Genomic DNA, 13,851 nt, shown 5'->3' with positions numbered 1-13,851 from the left:
TTCCATAATGTCAGGGTAAATTCAAGAATCTTCACACGCACTTAATAGACCATGTAATAGCATGTTGAAAACTACGCAGGAAAAGCATGGTTCCGAGATACTTAAGTCTTGAGGTCAATCCAGCCTTACCACGAAAATGAAAAGACCATATGATGTCTGGTGCAGCTTCCTATTCATCAGTAGAGAATCCTTCGATTTATTTACATGAAGATTCTTATTTGGCATGGCTGCATCAATCCGAGTATATATATATATATATATATATATATATATATATATATATATGGATAATCGATTCCACACATGTGGAGCAGATATTGGAGATTATTAAGATTCTAGCTTATTCCAAACTTTATTTATTTTTATCCCAGGTCTAGACTTCTAATGTCTGTGAAAGAAGAAAATCTTGACTGGAACACAAAATGGCAACAATAAGAAAAAGTTATCACCAGAGCAATGCAGTTAAGAGTTTCGGATACCTTTCAGAAAGAAGTGACATATATTAGCATATTTTATCAGAACAATTCAATCTGCAAATTAGCAAACATGGACATTCCAGTGCATAGTTGTACGAAAAAGGTGAAAAACAAGTGAACCATGACACAATGTAACAGCTGAATCAATAAGGACATGTTAGAATGCGAACATATTGGAGATGAGAATTCCATTGACCTCTTGTTGGACTCTTCAAATCAGATCACTAATGGCGCTTCCAGCAGCGAGGCTTCCCCACGGCAAGGCATCTTTCTAGCTATTGTAGCTCTGGAGGATTATGCCATCAGTAGATAATCTACCAGGACCTAAGGCTTCTCCATCCGGCCACGGCTGCATCCGCGTCCACATCGCCGTGGATGCTCTGCCATATCCGCCTGGACGAGCGCAGGCTCTTCATCACCAACCTCTTGTTTAGCCACGATGCCACGGTGGCCACCAGGCGGCTTGAAGCCACAAACGACATGCTTGAGCACACATCGCGATGTTGGGGGCCACACCCGACAGCGACACCATGCAACGCGTCATGGCGGCGTTCATGGAGGCGTTGGCGCGGTGCTAGCTCTCGGCATGGGCTGGCCTGTGCAGGGCACTGCTCCTACCCCGTTCGGCGCCCACGCCACCATCACACCCTATACCATGCAATCAAATTGGTAGATAGAGTGCAAAATAATGAAACAAAATTGACAGAAAGATGAACAATGTGCAAGTAGCAACCTCAAAATACGAGGACTACTCGTTTTGAAGTTTCAGAAGAGTTGATCTCAGAAAACTTCAATTGAACGCAAGGATGAGTAGCAATGTACCTGGATCAGCAGCCAGATTTTTAGATGGTGTAGCTGGCTAATCTTCAAATCTAGTCCCCAGGAAGGAAATCAAGAGCAGATCATAAAGTTAATATACAGAGCTTCTAGAAATCACACATTCACCTACATCCAAAATGAACCCTCCACCTGCCAAAATCACATGCCTAGTTCTTATAGTGTCCCAAAGGCGGTATGTAAGGCAGTGGAATGGATGATCAAATCATAAAACACAATCTAGTCTTTACCAGTGATTCAGTATCTTGCATGTCGGACTGGATCTCAAAGAGCCTCTGCTTCATCTTGTCTGCTTAGATCTCACCATGTAAGACGAAACCAAAAACAACGAATAGAAATAGGCACGGGAAGAGAGGGTGGCGATCTTGGCGAAGACCTCGGAGACGCCGAGTCACAGTACTGGCGCTCGTAGCCCTGGAACACCTCGCTGCTTATGATTGCTCCTCTTGATCGCCTTTCAAGGCATGTATTAAAGATAAATGGTAGCTAACCAGACCTGGCCGCTGCCACCGCTGAGAGGAGGTTGAGTAGTCAGCCGTTTGCGTAGGTGAAAGCTGCTATGTACGTCCTTGATCCATCGCCCGCTGTCCAGGATCGTCCCATGCACTTGAGACAATACTGGGTGCGCATCGAAGCAAACTTCATGGCTATGTCCCGGATCCACCGCCCCCTGTCCTGCTTGACCCATCCGCAGGAATCAACACCGAACGCACCGGCTCGCTGTCGATGCCGACGAGCTGTTTCATTGCGAGGTCAAGGGGGACCGTGGAAGGGCCGCACTGGTGCCTGTGCTATGAGCTACTCGCTAGCGGCGTTAACTGGGAAGGGGCGGCTAGGGTTTGAACAGGGAGGAGGAGACACGGCTTGCGTGGATTTTTCGTTGCTTGCGTGCGTGGGTATGACGGTTTTGCTGGTTCTTTTGCCGGATCACATGGGGGTGGGACCACGTAATTAAGAAGAACGAATCACGTTTGGGATGGAACGTACGCATGGAAAACCAACAGCGCACGGGAGGGAGGCTCGACGAAGTAAGACGGGAAACGGAACGCTGCGTTTCTTTTAGGTATTATTATTATTATTATTAGAGAATTAGATATTAGAGATAGAGATTATTTGTTTCCTGAAAATCTATTATTTGTTTCCTAAAGCAAATTGCATTAATGAGAGAGATCCCTTGATTTGGCTAAGGTAGGAAAGAATCTATTATTTGTTTGCTAAAGCAAATTGCATTAATGGGAGAGATCCGTTGATTTGGCTAAGGTAGGAAAGAATCTATTATTTGTTTCCTAAAGAAAATTGCATTAATGAGAGAGATCCGTTGATTTGGCTAAGGTACGAAAGAATCTATTATTTGTTTCCTAAAGAAAATTGCATTAATGAGAGAGATCCGTTGATTTGGCTAAGGTAGGAAAGAATCTATTATTTGTTTCCTAAAGAAAATTGCATTAATGAGAGAGATTCGTTGATTTGGCTAAGGTAGGAAAGTTAGATCCGTGATCTTTTGTCATTAGGAAAGTGTTGAAAATAAACCGTACCGGACTACCAACTCCTCCATTAGGTTTTTTTTCGCTGGTTAATTTTCATAGGTTTTTCTTCGCTGGATTGTCTTGGGTGCGATCGGAGGTTAGGCCCTGGAGTGCGTGGGGCGGGTGGGGGCTTCGGTACACGGTTTTTTCGGTTCGTGACGGCTCAGTGTGAGGTGGGACGAGGTACCCAAAAAAACCATGGGAGGTGGGACGAAAAAAAACCTGGAAGCGAGACTACCAACTACTCCATTAGGAGTAGAGATTAGTAGTCAAAAGCTGAAAATTATTTACGGGACTTACAATTAGCCCTTTCTACAAAAATCTCATGATGTTCTCTTTGTGCATTCAATAAGTGGCCGACCATCCTAGCAAATATATATAGATGAAGGCGGAGAATTGGGTTCACTCCTATATCAAGCTACTACTAGACATGGTATTTTAATAAGTTACATTGGCATGAGCTAAATCATGTGTGCAGATACGGCTACACTTCATTAGATATGCACACATGTTTTTTTTGCACGATTTCTTCCTAAACATCTAAATTTAGGTGGCTAGGTGTAGATCACACCACACATATGTAATATCTCTAGCTTATTCCGTTACATATAACAATTTACTGAAGTTTAGATTTCGCTGTTTACATTCCACAAAATTCAGTAATTAGTTTCGTACTATTAGGTAGCCAAAGTTAACTCTCTATATAAATAAAATTGTTGGATCTTTGTGATAGATATAAAAATTTGGAGTGGAAAAGGTGAATACAGTATAACAACTTGCCATCATTTTATCATTTACACATAAATACATCTAACATTTCTTCCTTGGTGCTTATGCCAAAACATGGCACAATGATTCCTAGCATCTTCTTGGGCCTCAAGGAGTGAGGAATAATGTTGTTTTATTATAAGATGATATTGTTGGCTCATATTTCCAAAGCGGTGCATTGATGAAAAACATTTTCAGATGAAACATGGGCAAGCCATTTCAGATGGTCTTACTTTAGATTATCAACTGCTACGTGCAATTAGCTATGCAGAGCCATCCTTCAAACCCCAACGGGAAGTCAATGCTTTTTTCTAAATGTATTCAAAAAATAGTAGCATCATTTCATGATTTTGACAACATAGTTAGTTTAGGGGAAATCCAGGGGAAATGTCAAAACTATTGTAGACTGATTGGTTCTCATCTCCCTAGACTTTTTTCTATATCCAAAAGCGCATCCTTGAAATATGGTAGATATTTCATAGGATATATCGATGATCTACTTTGTTTTTAGTGTAATATATAGTTTGTTATATTAGTTTCTAATGCACGCAGTGGGCTAACTATACTTGACTACACAATTTTGTTATTGTAAAATGGAAATCCCGTCACATTTTCATGTGAGGCGATGAAATGTGTTTACTCCCTATTATACTGTTGTACAACCAATTGACCGTTTAATTCATGTTATCATCTATAAGTTTTAGTTTGCAAAAGTGAACATATTTCTTTGAGACACCTAAATGCATTATTGAACTCCATAACGCAAGAGCTATACACATATTCAAAATATTTGTAGGAAACTTTAGGTATAGATTTTTGTGTGGTAAGTTCTAAATGTTTAGTTATTAATCCATTTAGGGTTTTAAATATATAATTGTAATATTTCCAAGCTTTGTTCAGAGTTGTGTAAGTTGCTCTATGTATATAGCAATCACTCATACAGGACGCACTTCGTGCCTATACAAAAATGCACTTAACAGTTACAATTGATGGGAAAACAATACTTCGCTTTCAGTTATGTCTCTAAAGTGTTGTGCTACTACAAAAGTTACAGTTTTATAATATCATTGAATATAATATACTTTTGTGTTTTAAATAAACTATGAGTTGTAACTACAAAAATGATATATTTGATAGTTCGAGAATACATGATTAACAACATTTTTCTTAATAAAACTACTAGGTTGACATGTAGTTCACATTATGTATTAACTATAAGTAAGTGGTTTTCTATTAATACATAAAGTTTATTGGCTAGCCCGTGCGAATGCACGGGTTGACGACTAGTGTATATAGTGCTCCGTCCTATTAGCTGAATTAACCTCGAGGTCCATGTTTTGGAAACATGTCGTAAAGTAATAGGATAGACCTTCATTCAAGCCAATCAACATGTGTTCGAAAAAACAAAAACTATCAAAAAGTAACGAGATAGACCTTCTTCAAGCCAATCAACATGTGTACAAAAAACAAAAAAATTGTCAAAAATTACAAAACAAGAACCTCGAGGTTAATTCAACTAATATGATGGAGCACTATATTCATTCAATGCAATTAAATGTTTACAGTGACCCATCACATCAGTTAATTTAACATCGAGGTCACTTCCCATCCGGCCACCCATCTGATGACTACTCAAGTCTCAACACAGTTAACTTGGGAGTTCTGTTAGATGAGCTATCGGTAGGGAAGCTGGTCCTTGCTGTTGTAGGATCCCTCTTTCCATCCTTTATTAGGCACCCGGATGACCGACTGTTGCCGCCCAATGGTCAATGCCACGTCCCCGTGAATGTGCCCGGCACGACCGATGGTGTACTTGAGGTCGAAGCCGGCCACTTGGTACTTGTCCTCGGCAAGGAACTGCGCCAGGCCCCAAACACTGGCAGCACAACTTATAAATTGACGGATGGAGTACTAGTTATAGTGATGCATATAATTAAGCAAAGGGATCGCACATGTCTTTATTGACTAGAACGAGAATGCAATAGCACAATAAGAATTAAGGCCACGATGATGCGATCGCAGTGGTGGTTACAGGAGGCAAGAAGAAAGATGCATCTATCAACGTACGACCCCCTTCTTCTCAACTTAGTGCGCCGGGCCACCGACCGGCGGCTAAGGAGCGGCGGATTTTGTGGCGAGGTCAAGGTGCTTCTCAGCAAAGGCATCCAAGGCTTCCAGCCAGTTGAAGAAGGCCAAAACCGTAGCGTCCTCACTTGCCTTGTAGATACCAATGTACACGATTTGCTCGTACACGTGGATGTGTAGGTCGACGAATTCTTGCAGGGCGATGCGCCTCGCGGCGAGCGTGACCTCCAGGTGGACATTCTTCGTGGCGTCAGCGGGCAGTTGCAGGGCCACCAGTGCTTGAAAGAGGTTCCGACCATGGAGGCCGATTAAGTGGCAGGCAATGAGGAGCCCGGGCGCGCAGGCTGGAGGAGTACGGCGATGTTATCCGCGAGCTTCTTAACGACGGTGAACTTGTTGGTGGTGGCAACGATCATCTGGTCCAACTGAGAGTCGTAGTTGGCGTCGACGGCGGCCATCCACTAGCCGGGCGCCAACACCGTCTAAAGACGATCCTCGGTGCCATGCCGCATGCCGGCGTCGTGGACCATCTGGCACAGCCACTGGCCACTCGCGCGCATCGCCACCACGGGTCTGGAGTGAGCACTTTTGCGCTTAGTGTAGGTGCTTAGGCAAATGCTTAGGTGCATACGATATGGTAGATGCATTGGAATGGAGGGGCCCCTTTATATGAGTGCAAACTATGTTGCATTCACATCGTGCTGCCTCTTTTCCCGGTCCTCCTCCCATTACTCCCCTGATGCATTCACGATGCTAATTGAAGGAGGATGCATCATTGGCCGTTCAACATTTCGGGAACCTCTACCCTCTCCCTCGTCTGCATTAAAGCCGTATCAGGAATTGTGTCGCCCGCTGTCGAATCAAATAGTACTGCGTTGCCCGCTGCACGCCCGGCTGAACACGCCTCCTCGCCTCCATCTACGCTTAATTACTGAATTTTTAGTTGCAAAAATTAGATGCTGCTAGTGATTTTTAGCTTCATATTTTGACAAATCACAGTGTTACAAGGTTGATAAATGGCAATGTTACTAGATCAACAAATGTTAATCTTTCCAGTTTGACAAATGGCAACATACCCAATATGATAGATGCAAATCTTACCAAATTGTTTGTAAGTGGTTGCACACGGGTCATCCGAAAGAACCGTTTGCGTTGAAGAGATGCACAAATCCTGCTCTCACTTTGCATACGGCTGTTCTATCTAAAACGTTTGGGATCAAGAGCCATTAAAACCTATAGCCATTAAAACCAAGACACGTGGCGTCACGTGAATGGTTAACAGAACATACACGGTTTAATTATACAAACATTTGAGATACTAAAGTGGCAGCTATTTTTTCAAAATTCCTTTGTTGGCTGTTATTCGAGTGCGCCTTCTCTCAAAATGGACACGACAAATACCACAGCATGTCGGGTGCCATTCCATGATAGCATGCCAAGTTTCATGAATTTCAGACGAGTTTTGGATTTACTAGAATTTAAAAACAAAGTATCTCAACATTTTGCCGGCAATCAAAACAGTGCCTTGGTGTTTGAAATGCATTTTTATTTCTTGCATGGGACCTAAGCATGCACCCAAGGACAAAGATTTGATTTTTCAACCAATTTATATGCACTGGAGCATGTGCATGTAGTTCAAATTTGAATTATGCACATAAATGCATTGAAAACTCAATTAATGCATAAAAATGTCCAAACGAACCCCGAAAAATCACAAAAATTGACACAACACTCCAGTTTTCTATGTTAACACTAGAAATTTTTTAAAGTCAATAAAAGGCAATGGATATCGTTTCGTCCCCAAAGTTGGGACGTTCCCTACCGAAACCATCATACTTGTTGTAAGAAGCTCTGGTTTCTGAGAAACATATACCCAAACCTGCCCCAAATGGGACAAAAAATTAACCACGGCATGTTAATGCCGCTCCAAGATAGCATGCCAAGTTTTATGAATTTCAGACGAGTTTTGGATTTACTAGAATTTAAAACCAGGTATCTTTTGCGGCCGAGTGACGGTGGCAGGGTGTTTGACATTCATTCTCATTTCTTGCATGGGACCTAAGCATGCAACCAAGGGCACAAATTTGAATTTTCAACCAAGAGCATGTGCCTGTAATTCACATTTGAATTATGCACATGAATGCATAGAAAACTCAGATAATACATCAAAAATTTCAAGCGAACCCCGAAAATTTCCAAAAATTCACACAACAATCCTGTTGTTCTATGTTGACACTAGGAAAAAAATGAAATCGAGAAGAGGCAATTGATATCATTTCGTCCAGAAAGATGAAACGTTCCCTACCGAAACAATCAGGCTTGTTGTGAGAAGCTCTGGTTTGTGAGAAGCATATCCCCAAACCTGCCCCAAATGGGACAGAAAATTTACCACGGCATGTTGATGCCGCTCCATGACAGAATGCCAAGTTTCATGAATTTTAGACGAGTTTTGGATTTACTAGAATTTAAAAACCAAGTATCTCAATGTTTGCGGCTGAGTGACGGTGGCAGGGTGTTTGACATTCATTCACATTTCTTGCATGGGACCTAACCATGCAACCAAGGACACTTATTTGAATTGTTAACTAATTTATATGCATTAGAGCATGTGCATGTAGTTCAAATTTGAATTATGCACATGAGTGCATAGAAAATTCAGTTAATGTATAAAAATGTCTAAGCGAACCCCGAAAAATCCCAAAAACTAACACAACACTCCGTTGTTCTCTGTTGACGCTAGGAAAAATATTGAAATCGAGAAGAGGCAACGGATATCGTTTCGTCCAGAAAGGTGAAACGTTCCCTACCAAAACCATCACACTTGTTGTGAGAAGCTCTTCTTTATGAGAAGCTTATACCCAAAAATGCCCCAAATGGGACAAAAAATTTACCACGGCATGTTGATGTCGCTCCATGATATCATGCCAAGTTTCACGAATTTCGGACGAATTTTTGATATACTAGAATTACAAAAGCAAGTACGTCGACGTTTGGCGGAGAGCCACAGGGCCGTGGTGTTTGAATTTCATCCCTATTTCTTGCATGGGACATAAGCATAAACCCGTGGACACATATATAATTTTACAACCCATGTTGGTGCACCGGAGCATGTGCATGTAGTTTAATTTTGAATTGTACACCTGAAATGACTAGAAAACCAATTTAACGTGTAAAATGTCCAAACGAACCCTGAATAATTCCAATTCTTTTACGACACACATATAGTTGCATGTTCACTGCAGATAAAAGGTCCAGCAATTCAAACACCGTCCATTGCCGATGTGACCCCATTATGTAATTCAAATCAAGATGAAAAATCAAGTAGATCCCACAAAGTTTATTATAACCAACCGTGTGAGATGCAGCACAAAATATCTTGGAGCACCGTCGGAGTATAGTATGCATACGTCTTACGCCAGAAGGTGCGACGGCTACAGTCCACAGCCCGCTCTGAATAAGGGACCGTGTCTGATGACACTTTGCGTGCCAGTTTTTTCGCTGAAGCGATTCCAAATTTTCGGCTTCTGCTGAAATATCTACCTCCCCGCCCCCTCCCTCTTTCCAAAAGCCACATTTCCCCTATTTTCGCCTTCCTTTCCAAATTGATACCTTCACTCCTTACTTGCAGCGCCGCCTCCTCGCCGGCGACTGTCCTTCACGTTGGTCGGCCTCGTCTATCCAGGCAGGTAATCCACACCTGACCCCCATCCTCCTCCTCCTTCCACATCTCACATGCCCCGACCGTCGGCGCGAGTACGACACCTTTCACCCAAATCACCGACCCCTCCACCAAATAAGCGCTGCCCTAAACCATGGTGCACGTAGTATAGCCAGGATCTCAAGGAGCATTTGGCAGCGGAGAAGCAAATCGTGGCCGCACGCGCAGATGAGGTTGCGATGGCTGCCATTCATGCCGACCCCCAGATCTTGGAGGAGCACCTCGCCATCGAGGCCACCGTCGACGCCTCGCGCGCCGACGCCGTGACGCGGTTGGCTGCTTTAAACGATAGTTCGTGGCGTTTTCTCGAGGCCACCATCGGTGCCTTCGACGAAGACTATGAGGAGTAGCTTGTCTTAATTATTAGCTCACTATAAGGACCCATGTTCAGTTTGCTAGCTACTGCCTTTCCTTAACAAATTCTAGTGAATTGTGCTATCTACTTTTACCATGCAATCTTCTGCTATAGTGTATATGTTCTATATGTCGTGCAATGTGGTGTTCAGTTAACTGTTTGTTTCAATTCTGCAAATGTGATGTTCAATTCTTCAGGGTGCAATTTTCCAAGTTGTCAAGCATGCTTGGTTTGGTTAACTGTCTGATCTTCTATTAGGAGAATGTTATATTGTGCAATGTGGTGCTCACTTAACGTTTCGTTCATTTGTTGTGGTGTTTAGTTAACTGTTTGGTTCAATTCTGCAATGCGATGTTCAATTGTTGTGGGTGCATTCTGTTATTATATACCATGTGAGAAATAAATCAAATTTGGCTGTACTAAATACATGAGAAACAAATACAATTGCTATATTTCCAAGTTGTTAAGCATGCTTGGTTTGGTTAACTGTCTAATCTTCTATTAGGAGCATGTTATATTGTGCAATGTGGTGCTTAGTTGACGTTTGGTTCATTTGTTGTGGTGTTTAGTTAACTGCTTGGTTCAATTCTGCAATGCGATGTTCAATTGTTGTGACTGCATTCTGTTATTGTATACCATGTGAGGAATAAATCGAATTCGGCTGCACTTAATACATGAGAAACATATACAAGTGCTATATTTCCTAGTTCTTAATCATGCTTGGTTTGAATAAATGGGTTTTCCATGTGGCTTGAATTAATCTGATGAATCTGCAATGTGCTTATTTTTCATCAACATATTTTACTAATAGCATGTGAACCCTTACTTAACTTGATGACTAACTACCGTATATGTGTTGCAGGCAAACAATAGGAAGCACTAAGGTTTACAAGATGGTACTAACTATTATACCTTGCCTTTTTTTTATCCTTTGCCCCATTTTCAATATAGAGAAAATATTTATGCACATCCTTGTTTTCAGGTCTTTCCAAAGCAGTTCACTGATGATTACCTCTCAAACCACCTCTATGGTCAGGAGGCGATGAAAGTTTTCATACAACACCCACGGTTCAATATTGAAGTGTTTCTGAAGAGAACGAAGGATGGACGGTCAATCATCCACATGCACTGGCCTAAAATTGCAAAGACCTTCAACATGAATGAAGGCTCAATATTCGCCTTCCGCTTCAGCAGTTTTCTAGATGAGATGCATCTGTCTATGTACCGTCTATGATGCTAATTTCGAAAGTTTCTAGATGTTGCATGTGAAACTTGGTGCTGGTGCAGTTGTGTAATGGGATAGCTGAGTGCTGAAGCTATATCATGTTGTACTCGGATGTATTTCAATTACGAAATCCTGCTTCCTTAATATGGAAATGAAATATATTATGTACTTAATATGAATGTCAATTAGATTAATAAATGGATTGTTAATAATAGGGCAATTAGCCTACTAATTGGGTTTTCCTATTGCAAACGGTTATTGAGAAATCAACATGGGTGATGACATCACGCAACGCACACAATTTTTAAGAATAAACCATGTTGGATCAACAAACAATCACACACAGCATTTTCTTGAAAACTGTTTGCGTTACGCCACCTTGCGCAAACATTTTCTTTGGAGTGACTCTGAGGGATGTATATACGAACGGAAACGTTTAGCAGGGACTGACTGTGTGGGATATACTTACGACTGGAAACGATTTCGCCTGTATGATTGTATTTGTTTTAGCACTACTATACGTATAACCGTTTTTGGTCGCTCGCCGGTCGCACGCGACCTCATTTTGTCGAGCGTGTGTGACAGGAGGGCATATCCCTGACGGTTTCTGGGTCGTGTGGGAAGGACCCCCCAATCACAGTCACTCACTAGGTGATGGTTTCGAACACCGTCGCGGAAAGGGGTTAAAAACCGTTTGTATAGCACCTCGTTGTACCAGTGCATCAACACAACAATCTCATGTCATGGGCTCTAAAGATATTTTATTTGTTTCTAAGAAATACATATACACCAAACTAAATGCTCAAAATGCCTAGATGAGCTCTGTGCTACCATAACTTCTGTTGAAAGGAGCAGTCCCCACTGCGATGTTCATCATTTCAGATTAATAAAGAGAAGCTCAATCAAACAGAGTGGTCATAAGATAGCAGTCATAATTCAGAGCTGGTAGGCAATGAGCCTGACATATATGCCATTTTCATAGGTCCCATCAACAGAACAAATCTCATGTCATGGGCACGAAAGTTTTTTATTTGATTCTCTACTAGACAACAAAAAGAAACAAATACCAAGCTAATAGCTCAAAATACCTAGATGAGCTCTGCCCTACCATAATAACTTTTAAGACATGGATCCCTTAAATCATAAGAATGGGTAATTTTGCAGTGGTCTAATCAATTGATCATCACCATCATCTTTTTCAGGCTCCACCAGCCTTTAGCTTCGCTTCCTCCCTATCAATCTCCTTGAGCGCGTTCCACAGCTTCTGGTCTTCATAGCAACAGACGATCAATGACGCCCCAGCTTCCTCTAGGGACTTCTCCGGGTTCCTCGTCAAGACGGCGACGATGGGCATTCCCGCGGCAACGTCTGCTCGTGTCCCTGAAGCGGAATCCTGCAATCAAAGCACATATATCAGCAAGATTTATAAGAAAATCCAATCAGCTGGCATGTTCAACAAACATGATAGAACGCAATGTAGTTGTACCTCGAAGATAAAGGTGTGTGCTGCAGATACTTGAAGCTCCTTGAGGGCCTTCAGGTACGGGAACGGTGCGGGTTTTGGTTTCTCGCATTCGCCTCCAACTATCACAACCTAGAAGAAGTCTGATAGACCAAGAAGCTTGATCATGAGCTTTGCATTGATCATGGGGGCATTGGTTACTGTTGCACGCTTGTAGCCATGATCTTTCACCCACTGAACCACCTTGTCAAGGCCCTTTACAGGCTCCAAGCTGTAATCGGTCAGCTCATCAAAAAGGACTTAGGGCATGTGCTATTTAAGCTAGCAACAGATTGACACATGGTCGGGAGTTGTATGATCCGGTGGGATCTATTAAGTGGGTGCATGAGACCTTATCCCTGTTGGACTTGCCGACGAGCTTGTGCAAGCACCCAACCGGATAATGTTGAAGGCCACCTTATGTGGATTAGATTACAATCAATACATACAGTGCTACTAACGTTCGTTGCTAAATGTCAGCGACGCGGCTCCATGCAGTGGGCCGGGCTGGACATAAGGACCTGCTCATGGGCTTTAGATGCAAAGAGGCCATGTAAGAAAAGGGCAATCCACTATTAATAGGAGAAACAACAGAGGAGGAAGGTGGTTGGATGGAAAGGGAGGTCCTATTTGGCACCGGTGCGCCCAGGACGCGCGAATGGGCCGACCCATGCACGGGGAGGGACGCCCCCCCCCCCTTTAGTTTTCATTTTTACTTTCCTTTTTACTTTCTGTTTTTCTTTTATTCTATATTACAATGATTCGGCATTATAAAAATGTTCTAAATTGCAAAAAATGAATAGTGAATTGTCAAAAACAGTTCTTGAATCAAAAAAAGTTCGCGATTTCAAAAGAATGAACATTTTTCTAAATGTAATGAACATTTTTTATTTTTATGAACAACTTTTTAATAATGATGAACATTTCTTTTATATTTCACGAAAAAAAATTGAATTCGATGAACATTTTTTGAACTTCATGAACAAAACTTGTAATCAAGAACATTTAAAAAATTGATGATTCTTTTTTTGAATTTGATGATTTTATTTTATTTTTATGAACAATTTTTTATGAGCACTTTTTAATAATGATGAACATTTTTTATATTTCATGATTTTTTTAATTCAATGAACATTTTTTTTAAGTTGATGAATAAAATTTGTATTCAAGAACATTTTTTTTGAAAAATTGATGAACAAATTTTGAGTTTGATGATTTTTCTGAAAATGATGAATTTTTTTAATTCGATGAACATATATTAAAATCCGATGGACAAAAAAATGAATTCAATGAACATCTTTTGAATTGCTGAATTTTTTACATTAATGAACATTTTTTGAATTTGAGGAACAAAAAATTG

At 41.4% G+C, this 13,851-nt stretch overlaps 1 pseudogene; it reads right to left on the bottom strand.

The window, feature by feature from the left end:
- Positions 1 to 12,188: 12,188 nt before the first annotated feature.
- On the bottom strand, positions 12,189 to 13,020 carry LOC125518096 (annotated as a pseudogene).
- Between the last annotated feature and the right edge of the window lie 831 nt (positions 13,021 to 13,851).

The sequence above is a fragment of the Triticum urartu genome, chromosome 7 (genome assembly GCF_003073215.2).
Source record: "Triticum urartu cultivar G1812 chromosome 7, Tu2.1, whole genome shotgun sequence".
NCBI classification, from domain to species: domain Eukaryota; kingdom Viridiplantae; phylum Streptophyta; class Magnoliopsida; order Poales; family Poaceae; genus Triticum; species Triticum urartu.
This window is presented reverse-complemented; position numbering and strand designations above follow the sequence as displayed.